Source organism: Tursiops truncatus, chromosome 17, assembly GCF_011762595.2.
Source record: "Tursiops truncatus isolate mTurTru1 chromosome 17, mTurTru1.mat.Y, whole genome shotgun sequence".
Taxonomy (NCBI): Eukaryota; Metazoa; Chordata; class Mammalia; order Artiodactyla; family Delphinidae; genus Tursiops; species Tursiops truncatus.
The window spans coordinates 64,576,402-64,596,307 of NC_047050.1; the positions used below are offsets into that span (position 1 = coordinate 64,576,402).

At 42.1% G+C, this 19,906-nt stretch overlaps 1 long non-coding RNA gene across 1 annotated transcript; it reads left to right on the forward strand.

The window, feature by feature from the left end:
• Positions 1-17,504: 17,504 nt before the first annotated feature.
• LOC141276936 (uncharacterized) lies at positions 17,505-19,529 on the forward strand. The gene is made up of 3 exons (XR_012327348.1): positions 17,505-17,584; positions 19,281-19,408; positions 19,515-19,529. It is a non-coding gene; the product is annotated as an uncharacterized lncRNA (long non-coding RNA).
• The last annotated feature ends 377 nt before the right edge of the window (positions 19,530-19,906 follow it).

Genomic DNA, 19,906 nt, shown 5'->3' on the forward strand with positions numbered 1-19,906 from the left:
GTAGAGGACAAAACCCAGAGTCCAGAGGTAAGTTGTGAACCCAGGATCCACCACTTAAAGACTCTGGTGACCTTGAGGGAAGTCCCTTCCTCTCACTGGACCTCCTCATCTGTTAAAGGAAATAATTCAATCATTTATTCAATAAATATTGGTCGAGCTCCTATTATGGTCTAGGCACTGCTGGACTAGATAAACTTCCAGCTAGTTTTATAGTTGAACCATCCTGTGAAAAACATCTGTGAAACTTCAAATATGATGAACTTGAGGGTAGGGGCAGAGTGGACTGCCTTGTTTTAATCTGAGTAAGAGATAGCATAAGAAGTGGCATATTATATGCACTCTGGACATATTTGGTGTTCTTTTCAAAGATAAAATTTTTGCCTTTCTTACTTTCTGTAAAATTTGTGTACTATTTTATTGATTTAGGTTTTCATATTTATTAGTTCCTTCCTTCTATTTACTTTGGGTTTACTATGCTCTTCTTTTTCTAACCTTTTATAATGGAAACACAAATCATTGATTCTTAGTTGTTGTTGTTGTTGTTTTTGTTTTGCCATTTATGGAAGATGCCAGGAATCAGAGGCCATCACCACTACCCAGCTAGAAGAATTATCAAGGTCTATAATTAACCAGCATCAAATTGAGGTTTTGGCAATGGAGGAACCAACAGATACCACCTTGGCTTGATATTATATTAAACCTGGACATATTTGGGCCTTTGGGCCTTTTTAAAGTCTCTTGAACATTTAAAAGTAGAAATAAATTTTACAAAAGAAAACCAAAACAAACAGAGGACCTGGTTTCAAAAAATAACGTGCAAAGGATGTTCAAGTAGAAGCTACAAAGTTTTAGTGATTATTTCTGGTATCTCATTTTTCATCATTTATGGACAGATGGTCATTTATCATTCTTAGCTTTTGTTTTTTTTTTGGTCTACATATAAGTATTTAAATTTGCAAATTTTCCTCTACCACTGCTTTAGCCACTTCCTAAAATTTTACCTTTTCTTTACCTTTCTTTATGCATTTTTATCATTATGATATGTTGCCTTTTCATTTTGATTGTTTGATATATTTAAATGTCCTTTGTGATTTCTTCTGTGACCCATGTGGTATTTAGAAGTGTGTTGTTTAATGTCCAAATATTTGCATACTTTTATTTTATTTTTACTTATTGAATTCTTTTTTTTAACAGATCTTTATTGGAGTATAATTGTTTCACAATGCTGTGTTAGTTTCTGCTGTATAACAAAGTGAATCAGCTATAAGTATATATATATATCCCCTTATCCCCTCCCTCTTGCGTCTCCCTTCCACCCTCTCTATCCCACCCCTCTAGGTGGTCACAAAGCACTGAGCTGATCTCCCTGTGCTATGCGGCTGCTGCCCACCAGCTAACTATTTTACATAGTTAGTGTAGTCTAGTGTATATATGTCAATGCTACTCTCACTTCCCCCCAGCTTTCCCCTCCCCCCGCCTCATGTCCTCAAGTCGATTCTCTATGTCTACATCTTTATTTCTGTCCTGCTACTAGGTTCATCAGTATCATTTTTTTTTTTTTTTTTTAGATTCCATATATATGTGTTAGCATACGGTATTTGTCTTTTTCTTTCTGACTTACTTCACTCTGTATGACAGACTCTAGGTCTATCCACCTCATTACAAATAGCTCAATTTCGTTTCTTTTATGGCTGAGTAATATTCCATTGTATATATGTGCCACATCTTCTTTATCCATTCATCCAATGATGGGCACTTAGGTTGTTTCCATCTCCGGGCTATTGTAAATAGAGCTGCAGTGAACATTGTGGTACATGACTCTTTCTGAAATATGGTTTTCTCAGGGTATATGCCCAGTAGTGGGATTGCTGGGTCGTATGGTAGTTCTATTTTTAGTTTTTTAAGGAACCTCCATCCTGTTCTCCACAGTGGCTGTATCAATTTACATTCCCACCAACAGTTACTGGATTCTAATTTGCCTCCTTTGTACTCAGAAACAGTCTGTAAGCCCTGAGGTATTTCCCTTCAGCTCTGGAAGAGCCACTTTACATGTGTGCAGTCCAGCCCTGGGGAGGGATCCGTGGAGATTTCCCCTGTGTCTTTCTGGGGACTCCGTCTGCACAGGGCCCTTCTCTTTGGTATACTGCCCTGCAAATTCCAGTGGCTTTAACAGCCTTCAGCTCTAATCTCTGCCTCCTCAGCCCAGCAAGACTGCTGTTCTCTCCGTGGGCTTTATTTCTGGGGACATGTGGCAGCCCTGAACGTTCCTCAAGGCAGAAGGCCGGGAAAGCACTGAGCTCACCACATGTGTTTTCTTTTTGGCTGGCGTTACAGCTCCCCCGTGGCCCTGTCCCTCCACACCCCCACACCTCTCGCAGTTCTCCTCCGAAAATGCTTCGTATATTTTGTCCAGTCTTATGGTTGTTTACAGTAGGGAGGACAGGGTGCGGTCTAGAACCCACGCTCTGTCACCGTCAAACCCAAACACTGCTTTTTAATTTAACCCTATTTAATTTACCAATATTAACGTCAGAAAGGGGGTTTGGAAATTTAGGTTTTAAAATGCACGTTTAAAAATTTAACAAAATTGACTTATTTTATTTTTATCAGGGCTTTTTTTTTTTTTGCGGTATGCCAGCCTCTCACCGTTGTGGCCTCTCCCATTGCAGAGCACAGGCTCCGGACGCGCAGGCTCAGCGGCCATGGCTCACGGGCCCAGCCGCTCCGCGGCATGTGGGATCTTCCCGGACCGGGGCACGAACCCGTGCCCCCTGCATCGGCAGGCGGACTCTCAACCACTGCGCCACCAGGGAAGCCCTATCAGCGGTTTTAACTTGATTTTTCTTTGCATTTCTAATAGCAATTTCATTCCGTTTATAAACTTCAGAGGGAAAAATTATTGAGTCATTTCTATCTCAATGTGCGAGCTTCCGTCACTCTGAGCAACTAAACTGGATCTGAATTGCTGTAGAAAACCTCTTTCCGGCAATACCTGAATGGTGCTTTTTACTTGATCCTTTTAAAAGATAATGCAGGGCTTCCCTGGTGGCGCAGTGGTTGGGAGTCCGCCTGCCGATGCAGGGGACACGGGTTCCCCGGTCCGGGAAGATCCCACATGCCGCGGAGCGGCTGGGCCCGTGAGCCATGGCCGCTGAGCCTGCGCGTCCGGAGCCTGTGCTCTGCAACGGGAGAGGCCAAAACGGTGAGAGGCCCGCATACCGCAAAAAAAAAAAATGCAAAGAATCAGTTGAGAATGACTAATTTAATATATAAGATCAGCTATGAATGGCTTGCTAATTGGTTTACTTAAACACAATGATATACCATCTCAGAGTACCAGTGATATCCTGATGTAGGTATAACATAACTGGTTGATACCTCCCATACCTCTTCACTTAGGTGATGGTGAACCCTTCAGTAATATATTAAGGGCAGTATTGCTCTCTTGCTCTCGCCTGGATGTTCTTACTGATGCATGTCTGATTCTACCTGTTTTGCTTAATCACTTCTGTGTTTCATACTTGTCTATGACAGATTCGTAAGATAGTTTTGTTTCATAAAAGTCATTACCTTACCTCTGTGTTGAAGATCTAACTCCAGAGAATTTTCAAACTCTTTGTCCATAATTCCTCCTATACCCATTATGAGCAGAGGCTTCATTTATTGCATTTCTTTTAGCCATTCTTTTTCCTACTGCACACAACTATGAAAATGCTGAAAATTGAGGGTTCCCCGCCAACCTCTCCAGAGTACATTCTGCAAAATTATATTGGAAAAGCTCCTTGTTATCTGGGAATAGTGTCTTCTCTCTGCAGCAAGGAGAGGGGTTTAGGCTGTTTGCCTTTGATGAAAAGAAAAAAAAAAAAAATCCAGGTTTCATGCTATCTGAAAAAAGTCTGCTTCACTGGGTCAAAAGTTATTTACCCTATACTAATTCCTGTGTCACACTGTTAAAATAATTCCTAGCTGTAACCATCTCAGGTTTTTCCCTTTTGTTATTTCATGCTCATTTAAGACGGTACAAATGAACTTTATAATATCCTTTTTGGATGTTTGAAAGCTTTTCTTTTTCTAATGGTTCTTTCATATGTTTCAAAAAGATAAGACTACTGGAGCAGTGAATTCTGGGTAGATGAGATATTATTCTATCTTCCACTCACTTGTATGGATTCATTAATCAGTTATAATTTAAAATCATAAATGCACTATTTGGGCAGAAATAATTATGCTTTATACTCTGGAGGATACAAAACAAGCAAAATCCCTGCCCTCAAGCTGCTCAAAACAAACATGGAAAGCCCAGGCACAGTTATATGCCAAATTAGATGACAATTCAAATTTCTTTTAAAATGGCAAAAGTAAAGGAAATTTTGTAAAAAACACATGATTGAGCAGGTAATGTGGATAATTCAGAGAAGGAACTGAGGATTGGAGCAGGCTGAGAAATCTTTTTACAGAAAGACAGTATTGTCAAGGAAAGTTTGTCCAACCTCTGTATACTTACTGTAGTCTTAAAATATCTTGATGCTTACACCCATGATTGTATTTATATGTAAAGGTTTAGAAATATTCTTCGCAGGTTTAGAAATGTTCTTTGAAATATTGATACAACAGGCTGTGCTGTCTAATTTGATACTCTATCTCTTCATTTAATATATAATCCACCATCCCTGTGCTCGGCTCTCATTTTCTCAATAGAGAAACTCATCTGCTTTCTAGAGCCCAAATCCTCCAATTCTGTTATTGCCTTCTCACTTGTGATGCAACTAGTAATGGGACCGGCTCCGTATTCTATTTCCGAAAAATGTCACAGGCCAATATGGATCCCTACGCACAAGTCATAAGTGAATGAGGAACAACAGACTAGGAAGAACGTCTCCAAACGCAACCAAAACTATGACTGAATTGTACACGGCCCCTTGGAACTAAATAGTTGCAAATACAGTTCTGTATGTTATAGCTTTGAGGTCAGACCTGAGCTTCTTTCCTCCAGGTTTGCCCACAGAGATGATATATGGGGAATTTAAAGGAGAAACGTCAAACAAAAAGGAAGACTTGCAGCCATATTAAAGAAAAGCTCTCCTTGTTTTTAGCTGGAGGGATCACCTTCTAATTGTATCCTTTTACTTTCTCATATATAATATACCACCCTTTTCTTGGAAAATGACACCAAAGCAGTTGATTTTGTTTTCATCAATCAAGGTGACCCAATCCATTTGGTTTTCAAGGGGTAGAATAATACATTTATAACAATAAATCAGGTGCAAAGACTAAAATGTAGGTCTGCAGTCATGAGTAGGGGAAGCAACGCGTGCACTTCTGGATGTTTGTGTTCTCTAGACAGAGGCTAATCACTGGAGCTGGGACTTAATGCTTCAGCATCCATGTCTCTTTGGGAACACTCTTTATTCTTGTTTGAAAGCATAGACTGAGAAGTAAAACTTAAGCTCCTTTTACAAAGCCCTATTTAATCAGGCCTCTTGCTTATCTGCAGGCATAAGCTAGCCTCCCCAGAGCTGAAACTTCCTTTGTTTTCCAGGAGATAGAAATGTTTACCCTCCCACTTCCCTCTTCACAGGGGTGTGGCTCAGGAACTGCAACACACTGCATCTTAAATGATAGGTAGAATGAATGCTATTTCTAGAAATAGCTTCTCCATCCCAAGGTTAAATTACTATTCACTTTATTTTTTTCTAGCTACTTGGATAAAAAATGTTGAATCTTTTTGAGTGAAGTAAGGTGGTAATTCTATTCCTTGCAATCCATTAGTCAGTTGATCCACTAACATTTGCTGAGTACTTTCCCGAACTGGTGGGACATTTTTATCAGATGTAACACCTTTGTGTATACTTGAGACTGAACTTGGACTTTCCAGTCTGCACCAGTATTTGTCTATTGGTCCCCATACCTGCACCACAATTTTAATACTTTGGGTTCAGTTTCTTAACCTCAGTACTATTGGCATATTGGGCTGGATAATCCTTTGTTGTCCAGGGAAATCTTGTGCATTGCAGGATGTTCACCTGCATCCTTGGCCTTTACCTACTGAGCTCAGCAGCACGTCCCCCACCCTCAACCCAGCTCACCAGTAACAAGAAAAAATGTCTCAAAGTCATGATCAAATATCCTTTTGGGGAAAAAACTACCCCCAGTTGAGAAGTCTGTTTTAGCTTAATCATACGTTTTACATTAGATAGGATAAACCAATTCTTATTCTTCCTTTCTCCCCCCTCATCAGATCTCAGCTATTCTCATACATTTATTATTCTAGTTAAATTTTAGACTCATTTTGCAAGTATATTTAATTTATATATTATTTGGGGGGGAATGGTATTTACAAATATTAATTATCCAATACAAATATATTTCCATTTATACCATTTTTTTACATTCCAATTTGCAAGTGGTTATATGTCTATTAGTAAAAATATTTTCAATTTGCCCTCCTTGTTTAATTCACATTATTACCCATGGGGCATGTAAATAAATTATTATTTACATCTCATAGATGAGACTCAGATGTTGATCACAAGAAGGTAGAACCCAAGGCTATCGACCTGCATTCTAGGGCCTTTTCTTTCACCCTCTGCCTCATCTGAAGATATAAAATTGGAAAACAAGACAGGGAAGATATAAAAGATAGTGTGAGATATTTCCTACATTTAAAAGAAGAGTTGAAAACAAAATTTTATTTTTCAATGTGAGGGAAGATTTTCCTCACAGTTTGGAATATCCTAGCTTTCGTGCTTTCCCTCCTGGGCCAAAATCCCATAAATTTTCTTTAACGGATTTCCAGCTCAGTTTTGCAAACTCAAGAGATATACGCAGTTTGAATAAATTTGAAGATTGTCCCTTTACTAACGATGCTTGAGGGAAACTCTGAGGCATTGGTATCCCATTCATTTGAATAGGGCTCTGATATTTTTGTTTAAAAGAGCAACAGTGGGTAATAACAAGGTAAATTATGTGGTCACAAACTGAAAGTCATTATGATCCTAAGACTTTTGACCTTCCCCCTCTCTTTCTCTCTCTGCCTAGATCCTAGGAAAGGAGGAATAACTTTGACAACAAAATCACTGTGCCCTTAGATTTTCTGACAAAAATTCACTCCATAAATATTACCAGTGCATGATCATGAAGAAGAGATTAGTTTCTTTTCCTTCTGCCTCAGGATGTGTCTACAAGGGACTTAGTTTGTTAAAGTAGGATGTGGAAGATTAGGAGGGGTCACAAACAGTAGTGTACCTGCCCATTGAGGCGGGGCAAGCTCGGGTGGACAGATCAGCTGGAGAGGAAGCAAGATGGTCCAGACCATAGGACAGTATAACATCTGAGAACATGTAACAGACTACAGGGAAGGTCTAGACTAATGGCTGGGATTAGACAGGATATAAACTCAGCACAAGTTAACAAGGGCATGCCAAGAGAAAATGACTGAAAATGCAGTGGTCCAGCAGCATCAGGGGAAACTGTTCACAAATAACCAGGTTCCAGTCTCTGAGCTAAGTTCAAGGGCAGAGAGGGAAAGGAGTTAGGAAGGACTAAGGATAATATGACAGATCGCTAATTAGAGTTTTATAGGAGCCACACGATTGAAAGGAGAAACTGGCTCAAGGAACGTGTCAAAGACTCAATTACCTGCTGTGGAGAATGAGATCCCAGAAGATCAGTAGCCAATATTTCTTTATTCTCTATCTTTATGTGCTGGATGGACTTGCTTTCATTACACCACAGGAGAGGGCTTATGCATTAAATTGACACATGATTTTTGAGCACCCACAATGTGTGTAATGGGTGGTGGGAATTTAGTAGACACAATAGAAAGACATCCTGCTGTCATGCAGTTTATATTCTAATAAAGGGAGAGAGACAAGAAACATACTAAATAGATAAAATATACAGTATGTTTGAAAGTAATAAGTGATATGAAAAAAATGGTGTAGGGTAAAAAGGACTAAGAGTGCTGAGTGTCAAATCAAAATAAATATGGATTTAGACAAAGAGAGACTTTATTTAAAATGATTATTCTAATAGGGAGAATGTTTTGATCCCAGAAATTGGCAAATCTCTCAAAATTAAACCAAAAAAGGCTTTTCTTTTTTGGAGAGTGGGCAAGAACTGACAGGAAATCTGTGGGGTAGCAGGGCAAGTGGGTGAATAGGGTGGGGTGAACAGGTGGCATCACTGGGCTGTTTTAACGGGGAAATGTTTTTCTGTGTGGTTAGCAGATTCTCAGAATGTTTTGTGAAGAAGGGGATATTCTGCACCTTAGTGGTTTAGTGCTTGCTGAAAATTGAGGGCAATCCACAGTGCAGGCACTTGGGGGCAGCAGAGGAGCCTGAAGTTCAATGGTTATGTCATGGGCCATTGTGAGCACCTGGTCATAAGGGAGAGTGGCTATGTATAATGTTAAATAGGGTGGCCACAGATGGGCTCGTGGAGAAGGTGACATATCAGCAGAGCTGAAGTAAGTGAGAAAGCAAGGACTTGAAAGCAATGAGGGGGCAAAGCATGCTGATACTGGGAGAAAAGCATTCGCGGCAGAAGGAAAGGCTAGTGCAAAGCACTGAGGTGAGAGTATAGCTGATGTGTTTGAAAAATAGCTCCATGGAGTATATTTTCCAAAGATTGCCCCATTATCTCCCATCCCACATGCTCCTTTGCAATGAGACTTTGCCCCATTCCCATGAACAGGTGGAGTTTATTTCTCCAGGTCCTAAAATCCTGCCAGGCTCTGTGACTGCTTAAACCAATACAATATGGCTTAAGTGTCACTGTGCCAGTTGCAGGTGTGGCTCTTAGCTGGCCTGGAAATGTCTACTTCCTAATGTTAGACCTGCGCGGTCTCCTAGGAGTTTCGACTCGCCCAGGAAACAACAAGAGTCGGAAGTCGATGCAAAACGCAAGAGGTTTATTGAAGGCCGGTGCACCGGGGTTCCTTGGTCCTCACGCAGGAGGTCGAAGAAGGAACCCTTTTGGGCGCGAATATGTCAGTTTTATAGGTTCCCACTTCCCCGTATGTAAATTATAGATTTGGTTGTGTTCTCCTGCTGATTGGTCCCGGCTTAGGCTCGGACCAGAGAGGGAACTTGTCCCCAGCTGTCTGATTGGTCTTTGACAGACACCTATTTTGTTTATCTCCCTCCTTCTCCCCAGCTGCCTGATTGGTCTTTGACAGACACCTATTTTGTTTATCTCCCTCCTTCTCCCCAGCTGCCTGATTGGTCTTTGACAGACACCTTTTTTACATTTTGTTATCTCCCTCCTTCTCGGAAGGGGGCCGGACATCCTGGAAATTCACCCATTGTCTAAGCAGCCCCTATTGTCTGGAGAGTTCTTAATCATTAGCTGGAACAATGTCCCTCGAGTCCCACATTCCCCCCTTTTTCTTGTGACTATTGATTCCAATCATGGAATCTCAACCTTCTGTTCGTAAACTTTGGTACTGTTGTCTTAACATTAGAACTTGTACAGTACTGATACGTTCTCTAATAAATGCTATCAAGCGATTTAGAACACATGGTCCAAAAGTTAAAATCAACAATAAAACAATAAGAGGTCCCAACAGCGATGCCGTCCACTTTTATGGCCGTTGGGGTGGTGAGGAGGACGGTGTATGGTCCTTTCCATCGAGGTTCCAACGTCTGGGTTCGATGCCGACGGACGTATACGGAGTCTCCGACTTGGAAAGGATGAGTTTCTCCCGGTGTTCCCGGTTGGTAGGCCTTGGCGAGTTGGGACCATATTTCTTTCTGGACCAATTGGAGTCCCAGTAGCCTAGCATATAAGTCAGTGTTATTTTGACAATCAGGTTTTATTTCTTTTCCTAAAGTGAGGAGGGGAGGCGGGGCACCATATAATATTTCAAAAGGAGTAAGATGGTATCGGGAAGGTGTATTTCTAACCCGGAATAGGGCCAAAGGAAGGAGCACCGTCCAATCGGTACCGCCAGTCTCCAAGGACAATTTAGTTAGGGTCTCTTTTAGAGTCCTATTCATTCTTTCTACCTGACCTAAACTTTGGGGTCTATAGGCACAATGTAATTTCCAATCAGTCCCCAAGTATCTGGCCACATCCTGACTTACCTGGGCGACGAAGGCTGGACCATTATCAGACCCTATTACCTTTGATGCTCCAAATCGAGGAAAAATTTCTTCTAAAATCTTCTTGGCTACTACAGCAGCTGTTTCTTTCTTTGTTGGGAAAGCCTCTATCCATCCTGAAAAAGTGTCTACAAAAACTAAAAGGTATTTATTACCGTACCTTCCAGGACGCACTTCGGTAAAGTCCACTTCCCAGTAAGTTCCTGGGCGGTCCCCCCTGAGTCTCTTTCCAGTTTCAAGTTTCCCTTTGTGAGCATTTACCTGTTGACATGGGACGCATTCCTGCACAATTTGTTCAGCTAATTTTGTCATTCCAGGGGTTTCGTACCCGGCTTTTTGTAACAAGGCTACCATCTTTTTAGTCCCCAAATGTGTCCATCTGTGCATCTGTTGTAACATGGATTCTGCTTGCTGAGGGGACAAAGTTCCTTTTGTTGTGGCCAGGATGATTTCTTCATCGCGGCCTGGTTTTTCAGGAACTTTATCTGACAGTCCTAAAATGACTTCTCCCGATGTTATTTCTCGGGCCACTTGGTCAGCCATATTATTTCCCCTAATCATTGGGGCATTTCCTTTTTGATGTCCAGGGCAGTGGATGATACTGACTTTATTAGGAAGCATGAGTGCAGTCAACAAAGCCACGATTTTGTCTTTGTTTTTAATTTCTTTGCCACCTGAAGTTAGTAGCCCTCTCTGTTGGTAAATGGCACCGTGGATATGAGCGGTAGCAAACGCATATCTACTGTCTGTGTAGATGTTTACTTTTTTTATTCTCTGCCATCTCTAATGCCCTCGTCAGGGCAATTAATTCAGCTCGTTGGGCTGAGGTCCCTTGTGGTAGCGCCGCTGCCCATATGACTTGTTTTCCGTCTACCACGACTGCCCCAGTTCGACGCTTACCTTCCTCCAGGAAACTGCTCCCATCCGTGAACCAGGTGAAATCAGCATCAGGGAGGGGCAGGTCCATCAGATCCGGCCTACTGCCGTGTGCTGCGGCTAGTACTTCCTGACAATCATGTATGATGGTGGAGCCTTCCAAGTCAGGATCAGGTAGCAACGTGGCTGGATTGAGTCCTGTAGCTGGAGCAAACTTGATGCGATCTGAGTTTAGCAACAGGGTTTGGTAATGGGTCATCCTGGCATTAGTTAGCCACCTATCCGGTGGTTGACGGACTACATTTTCCAGGGCATGAGGAGCTGTTATCGTTAGATTTTGTCCTAAAGTTAGTTTGTCAGCATCTTTGACTAGGACGGCCACTGCAGCGATTATCTTTAAACAGGTGGGCCATCCTGATGCCACAGGGTCCAATTTTTTTGACAAATAAGCAACTGGGCGATTCCAGGGACCCAATTTCTGAGTCAATACTCCTTTTGCAATGCCCTTATTTTCGGCCACATATAAATGAAAAGGTTTGGTTACATCTGGCAGTCCTAGGGCTGGAGCTGAAAGTAAAGCTCGTTTGATTTGGTCAAAAGCCCGTTGTTCCTTATCGCCCCAAACGAAAGGAGTGCTGTTTTTGGTTAGGCGGTACAATGGGGCTGCCAGCTCAGCAAACCCTGGAATCCATAGTCTACAGAATCCAGCCGTCCCCAAAAATTCTCTAACCTGCCTGGCGTTTTTGGGAGCCGGAATTTGGGCCACCGTATCCTTTCTGCTCTCCGTGAGCCATCTTTGCCCCCCCTTTTAATAGATACCCCAGGTAACTGACCTGTTGTTGGCATATTTGTGCTTTCTTGGCTGAGGCTCTATATCCCAGGGTTCCAAGTTCCGTTAACAGTTTTTCAGTACCCTTGATACAATCTTCTTGGGTCTCAGCAGCTAATAAAATATCATCAACGTATTGGAGTAATGTTACCTGGGGATTTGATTCTCTATATAATGCCAGATCCTGATGGAGGGCTTCATCAAAGATGGTCGGGGAGTTCTTAAATCCCTGAGGTAGCCGTGTCCATGTCAGCTGACCAGACATTCCCGATGTTGGATCTTTCCATTCGAAGGCAAAGCAGGGTTGGCTCAGGGGAGAGAGTCTTAAACAGAAAAAAACATCTTTAAGGTCCAAAACAGTATACCACGTATGTTGAGGTGGAAGAGTGCTCAGGAGGTTGTAAGGGTTTGGAACTGTGGGGTGGAGGTCTGCCACCCGTTTGTTTACCTCTCGTAGATCCTGCACCGGCCGATAATCATTTGTTCCTGGTTTCTTTACCGGCAGGAGAGGGGTGTTCCATGCTGATTGACATCTTATTAAGATGCCCAAGTCTAGTAGCCTCTGTATATGGGGACGGATACCGTCTTTGGCTTCTCTACTCATGGGGTATTGACGGACTGTTATTGGGGTGGCAGTTGCCTTGAGTTCCACTAGCACCGGGGGCCGATTTTTGGCCATCCCCATTCCGGCAGTTTCTGCCCAGGCTTGAGGGAACCGAGTTACCCAATCAGTAACATTAACTCGTGAGGATGAAGGCTGCTCGTATAATTTATATTCATCTTCTAATTTCATAGTCAATATTTGAAGTAACCTTCCCTTATTATCAGTTATGGTGGGACCTTCTGGCTGAAAGTGAATTTGAGCCCCCAAGAGTAAATCTCTTCCCAGCAAAGGATAGGGGCATTCCGGAATAATCAAAAATGAATGGGTTACTCGTCCAATCCCAAGATCTACTGTCCTTCGTGTGGTCCATGAATGTTGTTTATTCCCAGTGGCTCCTTGTACCCATGACCTTTTAGCTGAGATAGGACCTTTTGAGTGGAGAAGGACGGAGTGCTGGGCTCCGGTATCTACCAAAAATTGAACAGGTTCCCCCTCCACTTTAAGAGTTACCCGGGGCTCGGGGAGAGGGTTCGAGCCCTGACTTTCCTAGTCTTCTTCTTTCAATGTTAAGATTTTGTTTTTGGTTGGCCTTCCTCCATTCTTTTTCTTAGGGCATTCTCTCGCCCAATGTCCTTTTTCTTTACAGTAGGCACATTGGTCCTTGTCTAATGGCTGCCTTCTGTCTGCCGTTCGCTCTTCCTGCCTATTTCTATCCCCTATATTTCTTCCTCCAACCACAGTGGCCAGTATCTTACTTAAATTCCTCTCCTGTCTCTTATCCCGTCTTATTTCACGGGCTTCCTGCTCTTTCTGCTTTCTTTCTTCCTTCTCTTCCTCTGTTTCTCTTTTGTTACATACTTTATCTGCCTCTTTTACTAACTCCTGAAGCGAAAATCCCTGCAAGCCATCTAGCCTCTGTAATTTCTTCTTAATATCAAGGGCCGCTTGATCTATGAAAGCCATTGCTATAGTAGCCCTATGTCCCTCCGAAGTTGGATCATAAGGGGTAAAGCGTCTAAAGGCTTCCATTACACGTTCCAGGAACACAGTTGGCGATTCCTGGGGCCCCTGAGTTACTTCCCTTACCTTAGCCAAATTAGTGGGCCGTCTGGCCGCTCCATGGAGACCCGCCACCAGAGCCTGGCGATACATTTTCAGGCGCTCCCTACCTTCCGGGGCATTGAAATCCCAGTTTGGCCTGACGAGTGGGAAACCAGCATCAATCTCGTTAGGCAGCTGGGTAGGTTGCCCATTGGCGCCTAATACATTTTTTTTTTTTCTGGCTTCTAAAAGAACCCGTTGCCTCTCCTCAGTCGTTAGGAGAGTCTGGAGCAGCTGCTGACAATCATCCCATGTGGGCTGGTGGGAGAAAACGAGATTCTATTAAAGCGGTAAGGGCCTGTGGATTTTCGGAAAAAGTTGGGTTATGCATTTTTCAATTATAAAGATCTGCAGAGGAAAAGGGCCAATATTGGAGAGGTCTATTCCCTTGGCCATCGGGGGGGCCATATTCTCTAAGAGGTAGGGCAGTGGAGTCCGGGGAGATTGCCCTCCGGCTCCTAGTGCCCACTGAGGGACCCCTTTCTTCTTCCATCATGGATGGTTCCCTTGGTGCTGAGGGCAGTGGAGCTGGGGGTCCTCTAGGTGGTAGGGGATTCGGGGCCGGAGGATAAGGGGGTGGGGAATCCAAAAGCAGCAAATCGGACTGCGGGTCAGGATAAATCGCCTTCGGTAGATCCGGGGCGTCGGGTAGCTTCTCCGTGTTGGGGTTTTTCTTTAAGGCTAGTATCTCCGACGCTGCTGATGTATGCGCGGACGTACCTGTTGAGGAAACAAAGGGCCGGACCCACGGAGGTGGGGAGAGAATTAAATCTTCCCAGACCAAGACATATGGTACTTGGTCTGGATGTCCGTGGGGATCTATATTAAATATCTTAGACTTCAGCAGCTTAATCTTGTCTAATAAAAAGGATCCTTCGGGGGGCCATCCTATCTGAAATGTTGGCCATTCAGAGGCACACAAAGTCTGCCACTTTCCTTTCTTTACCTCTACCGAAAAATTATGGGCTCTGGCCCGAACTTCGGTCCAATAGCTTAGGGTAAGGGAAAGAGGAGTCGTCATAGTTTGTCCCATTGTCGTCCGTCAGAGAAGAAGAATAGACCACAATACAGAAACAGTTAAAACTCCACGAAACACATATACGTATGGGCCACCGCGAGCTCGCTTCAAAACCGAAACTTCTTCAGATGGCAGTTACCACCAAGGGAACTGCCGAAACCGAGTGAAGGGGAGACAGAGTTTGCCTCTCCTTCCAGATGAGCCACTAGGGCGTCCCCTAGGGCTCATGGACGCCGGCTATTAGCACGTCTGCCTAGCCAGAGGTCCGATACAGATTCCATAATAAGCCGATTCTTACGGCTTTCCTCCGATAATGGCCCACAAAGAACAAGGGACAAACAGACAATCAAGCTCGAGCTTACCTGGTACCTCCAACTCCCGATGTTCTTGTGGTCCGGGGCGAGTGGAATCCCGGACGAGCCCCCAAATGTTAGACCTGCGCGGTCTCCTAGGAGTTTCGACTCGCCCAGGAAACAACAAGAGTCGGAAGTCGATGCAAAACGCAAGAGGTTTATTGAAGGCCGGTGCACCGGGGTTCCTTGGTCCTCACGCAGGAGGTCGAAGAAGGAACCCTTTTGGGCGCGAATATGTCAGTTTTATAGGTTCCCACTTCCCCGTATGTAAATTATAGATTTGGTTGTGTTCTCCTGCTGATTGGTCCCGGCTTAGGCTCGGACCAGAGAGGGAACTTGTCCCCAGCTGTCTGATTGGTCTTTGACAGACACCTATTTTGTTATCTCCCTCCTTCTCGGAAGGGGGCCGGACATCCTGGAAATTCACCCATTGTCTAAGCAGCCCCTATTGTCTGGAGAGTTCTTAATCATTAGCTGGAACAATGTCCCTCGAGTCCCACACTGCCTCTTTAACACTTGCTCTCGTGATGCTGACTCTCAGAAAACTGACAGTCCCCTGGCTGTCATGCTGTAAGAAGTTCGAGGCACACAGAGAGACCACATGGAGGTGCGCTGGTCCACAAGCCCAGCATCAACTGTCAAACATAGGACTGAGGTATCTTGGATGCCCTGGTCTTTAAACCTTCAGATGACTTCAGACCAGCTGACCCTGCACTGCAACCGTACAAGAAACCCGAAGCAAGAATGCCCAGCTGAAGTCAACCTACAGAGCCACAGAGATGACAACAAAAGTTAATTTGGGGATTCTGTTATGGAGCAATAGAGAACTGAAATAAATAGGAAGGAGGGCATTGTAGCTAGAGGGGAGTGAACAGGAAGGAAATATTAGTAGGAGATGAGGTCAGAGAGGAACATGGGAAGTCCAATTGCATTTTTCCTCGTAAAGACTTTGGGTTTTACTCTGAGTGAAATGGAGGGCTGTTGCAGGGTTGTGAAAGAGAAGTGACGTGATCTGACTTAAATTCTCAAAGGATCTCTCTGGCTGCCATGTGGGCAAGCAATTGCAGGTACTGTTGTAACAATCCAAAGGAACAATGATGATGGCTCAGATCAGGTTGGCGGAGGGGTGGGAGGTGAGAAGTTGGCATCTGTACATAGTTTGGAGATAGAGCACAAAGGTGTTTCCTGACGGATGGAGATGTGAGAGAATGAGATAGTCAGAAGTGCCTGGGATTCAGGAAGAATGATGTTTTCACTCTTAGCTGAGATGAGGAATATTGCTGGAGGATCAGGCTTAAGGAGGAAGATTCAGAGTTCATCTTGGGATATACTAAATTTGAAACATTTATTGGACATCCCAGGGGAAATATCAAGTAGGCATTGAACACTATAGGTTTGAGCTAATGAAGGTGTCAGGATTGGAGATGTACATATATATGGGAATTATCAGCACCTAGTTATTTTTTTAAAGCCATGAACTAATGGGGTCACCTAGGGTGTGAGTATTAGAAAAGAAGAGGACAAAAAAGAAAGGGACCAGGGACTGATTCCTGAGGCATTCCAAGGTGAAGAGGCTGGGAGAAGACAGAGAGATAGCAAAATAGACTGAGAAGAAACAGTCAGTGACATAGAAGGAGAACCAAGAGAGGAAATGTCCTAGAAGTCTAGTGAAGGAAGTGTTTCCGGTAGGGAGGAGTCACAAGCTGGGTCAAATGCTGCTGACAGGTCAAATGAGAAGAGAGCTAAGTATTGGCCTCTGCATGCAGCAATGTGTTCTCAGCCAAATCACTGCATTCTCCTTCCTCTCTGGTTATCCCCACACAAGAGCTCAACATATTTTGAGCATTTACTACATCAGATACTTCCTAGCGCTTGGGGTTACTAAGGTAAATGAAATGTTCTCTTAAGGAGTTTACAACCATCCAATGGGTTAAATACTATTTACTGCATAATTACTGTAAGACACTCTGCTACATATGATGAGGGATATAGATGTTGTATAGGACACAGATTTAACTGAATTGAAAACATTAGGCAGAAACACACAGACTGTTAAATTGCAGTAATAGGTCGCCTCAGTTGGAAAAATCTGGAAAAGCTTCACGAAAGGAAAAATCTGGAAAAGCTTCACGAAATAGAAAAATGCAGGGGTGGGGATCATGTGGCATAGGCATTGAAAATAGGTAAGTTTGGAGAAATCAGAAAATAAATATAAAAAGTGAGCGCAACAAAATGGATGAGCCTGGAGGACATTATCCTAAGTGAGATAAGCCAGTCACAGAAGGACACATATTGTATGATTCCATTTATATGAGAAATTTAGAATAGTCAAACTCATAGAAGCAGAGAGGAGAATGGTGGTTGCCTGGGGCTGGGAGAGGGAGGAAGTGGGGAGTTGCTATTCAAAGGGCATAAAGTTTCGGTTATGCAGCCTAAGTCCTGGAGATCTGCTGTATGGCATTGTGCCTGCAGTTAATAATACCGCATTGTACGCAAAAACTTATTGAAAGGGTGGATCTCATGTTAAATGTGCTTACTGCAATAAATAAATACAATAAATAAAAAACAGTAAGGATGCATCAAAAATGTCTGTTTTAGGATAATCAATCTGGTGGTGGAAGTTAGGGTGAAGTGTGGTTGGCGGATGATAGGATTCAGGAAGAGTATCACTGAAATGGATTGCTACGTAGGATAATGCAGGTATTTTGAAGTCTTTTTAAAATAAACTTCAAAATAGACTTCTTGCGGAGACTTTCCCTCTTCATTGATGTATGCATTCTTGTACATTCATTTAGGGTAGTACATGTGCGTGTGTTTTGTTGAGCATCTATTTCTTAATGCATTAATACAGTACTCAGTTTTTGCTGCCAGGAATGGACTCCATTCATTTCACATTCTAGTTATCATCAGTACTTAAGAATTTAATTGTAATGCTTGGGGTTTTCTGATATCCTACAACAAAAGGAGCTTAATTTGTTTTAGGATTTTTCTCTTATTTTCTACTTATACAATCACATTCACAAACATTGATATTTCAGTGTCTTCTGAGTATGGTGCCTGACACATATTATTTTTCAAAAAATAGAAGTTTATTCTTATTTTTCTTTTCCCTTTTTTTTAGATGCCTGGAAAAATTGCCCAGTAAATATGTCAGATATAAGTGCTTTATTTTTTTAAGTTGCTATTAACTTTTTATATTGTTTTCAATCTCTTGATCTTATCCTGTAACTTAAGAATCTCTTTTTCTTCACATTCTCTGTTACTTAAAAACACTTACTGAGTACTTATTATGTAGGTAACCAAAACCTGAAGATAACCTACCCACCATCCCCACTAAGGTCTCAATCTACTAGGGAAGACAGACACTGATTTACATCACTCTAGACACAATAAAATAATAGATATTATACAGGTACAAGGAAGTTGCTAGGTTTCTCATTTTTTATTCCAAGTTTTATTAATTGTTATATTTTTTAGTTTTTGATAAATCAGTTAAATCCAAATATATAAATTTTATGAATTTTCCAAAGCACTAGTAATATTGCTATCATATTAGCAGAAATCAATTTTATTTTATCTTTTTGTTGTTTTATTCATGATATTATGTTGTCATCTTTTCTCTCTTGATGGATTTTAAATATTTATTTATTTAATACATATTTGAAGGTAGTTTATTGTATTGGTATTCCCTTAGGAATAGTAATAGCATTAATTAGTACATTTTTGCTGATTAATTACTCTTTTGGCCCTATTGCCTATACTTTGAATGCATGTTTTCATTTTGTTATATTAAACGTATCTCTGTAGGCTACAATTTCTTGTATTTTATTTTGAGGTTTAGAAGAGACTCTTTTAATAGAAACCACTAAGATGTTCACAATAATTAGTATATTGGACACATTTTAGATTATTTCCTTTTATCCTACAAGCTTATCGTTGCTATTCTCAGAGTTCTCTTTTCAGGCATCTATTATGTGTAATAGATGCTTTTAAGCACTTTCCCTTTTACACTCATTTGAAGGATAACTGTAGCTCATCTAATTTTCCTTATATTGTAAAATATTAACATGGATTTTTTAGAACTCTATTTTCCCTTATATTTTTTTTCTTTCTGTTTTTAAATTAGTTGACTACTTCTACTCTCTGAGAAACAGGAATATAGGGAGCCATCTGGCCTAAACCTCCTTAGAAGATGATGTCATTTTTAACAAAACTGGCTATAAGTATCCTTAGGAACTTCCAGTTGTCCTGATGGACATGTGGGTTACAGATCAATGGAAAGTGGGGTTCAGTCAATGATTATTTAAATTCTCTTCCAGCTGTTTTATCTAATATATGGAGGACACATTAGTATCCCTTCCATTCTGAGTTCCTTTTCAAAATGTGTAATATACAGCATTAAACTGGACATCAGCACATACATTTCAGCTCACAGAGTGTACCTAAAGGAATTCTGGAGGAAGAACTGCCTGGCCACAAGGTGGACTATATTCTGACAAAAATCTCCTGTTGAAGGATATAGAGGTGAGGAAAAAAAGAAAGCACCTTTATTTGCTACTAATAGAAGGGTCAGCCTAAAAGGGCAATGACCCTGACATCTGGCAATTAGCAGTGGTTTTATATCTTATAGGTGCTTTGAGTTCTGGGGCTTGGTCATGAGACAAGTGGACCAAGAAACAAGGATGTGACGTCGGGGCCAGGCAGATGCTCTCTAAGGTCAGTTAACTGTTTTCAATTTTCTGAGAAGTGAATTTGGAAGTTAGCCCTTTTCTCTTTTCAGAAAACATGACAGAAATGTAAACAAATCTGGGCAAGTACCTTTTGTACAGTTTGTGGTTTGGAGCTAAGCAAGATAAATGGGTGGTGTGAGCTTGAGGCTTACAGCTCTGTTTCTGCAGGAAAAACCTTAGCCCTGGACACTCTTCAGCACCTCCAGTATATACATATTCCACTGGGAGTCAGCTCAGCCCTACACAGACAGCAAATCGCATCCATATCAGTGCCACCAAAGCAAGGGGGCGG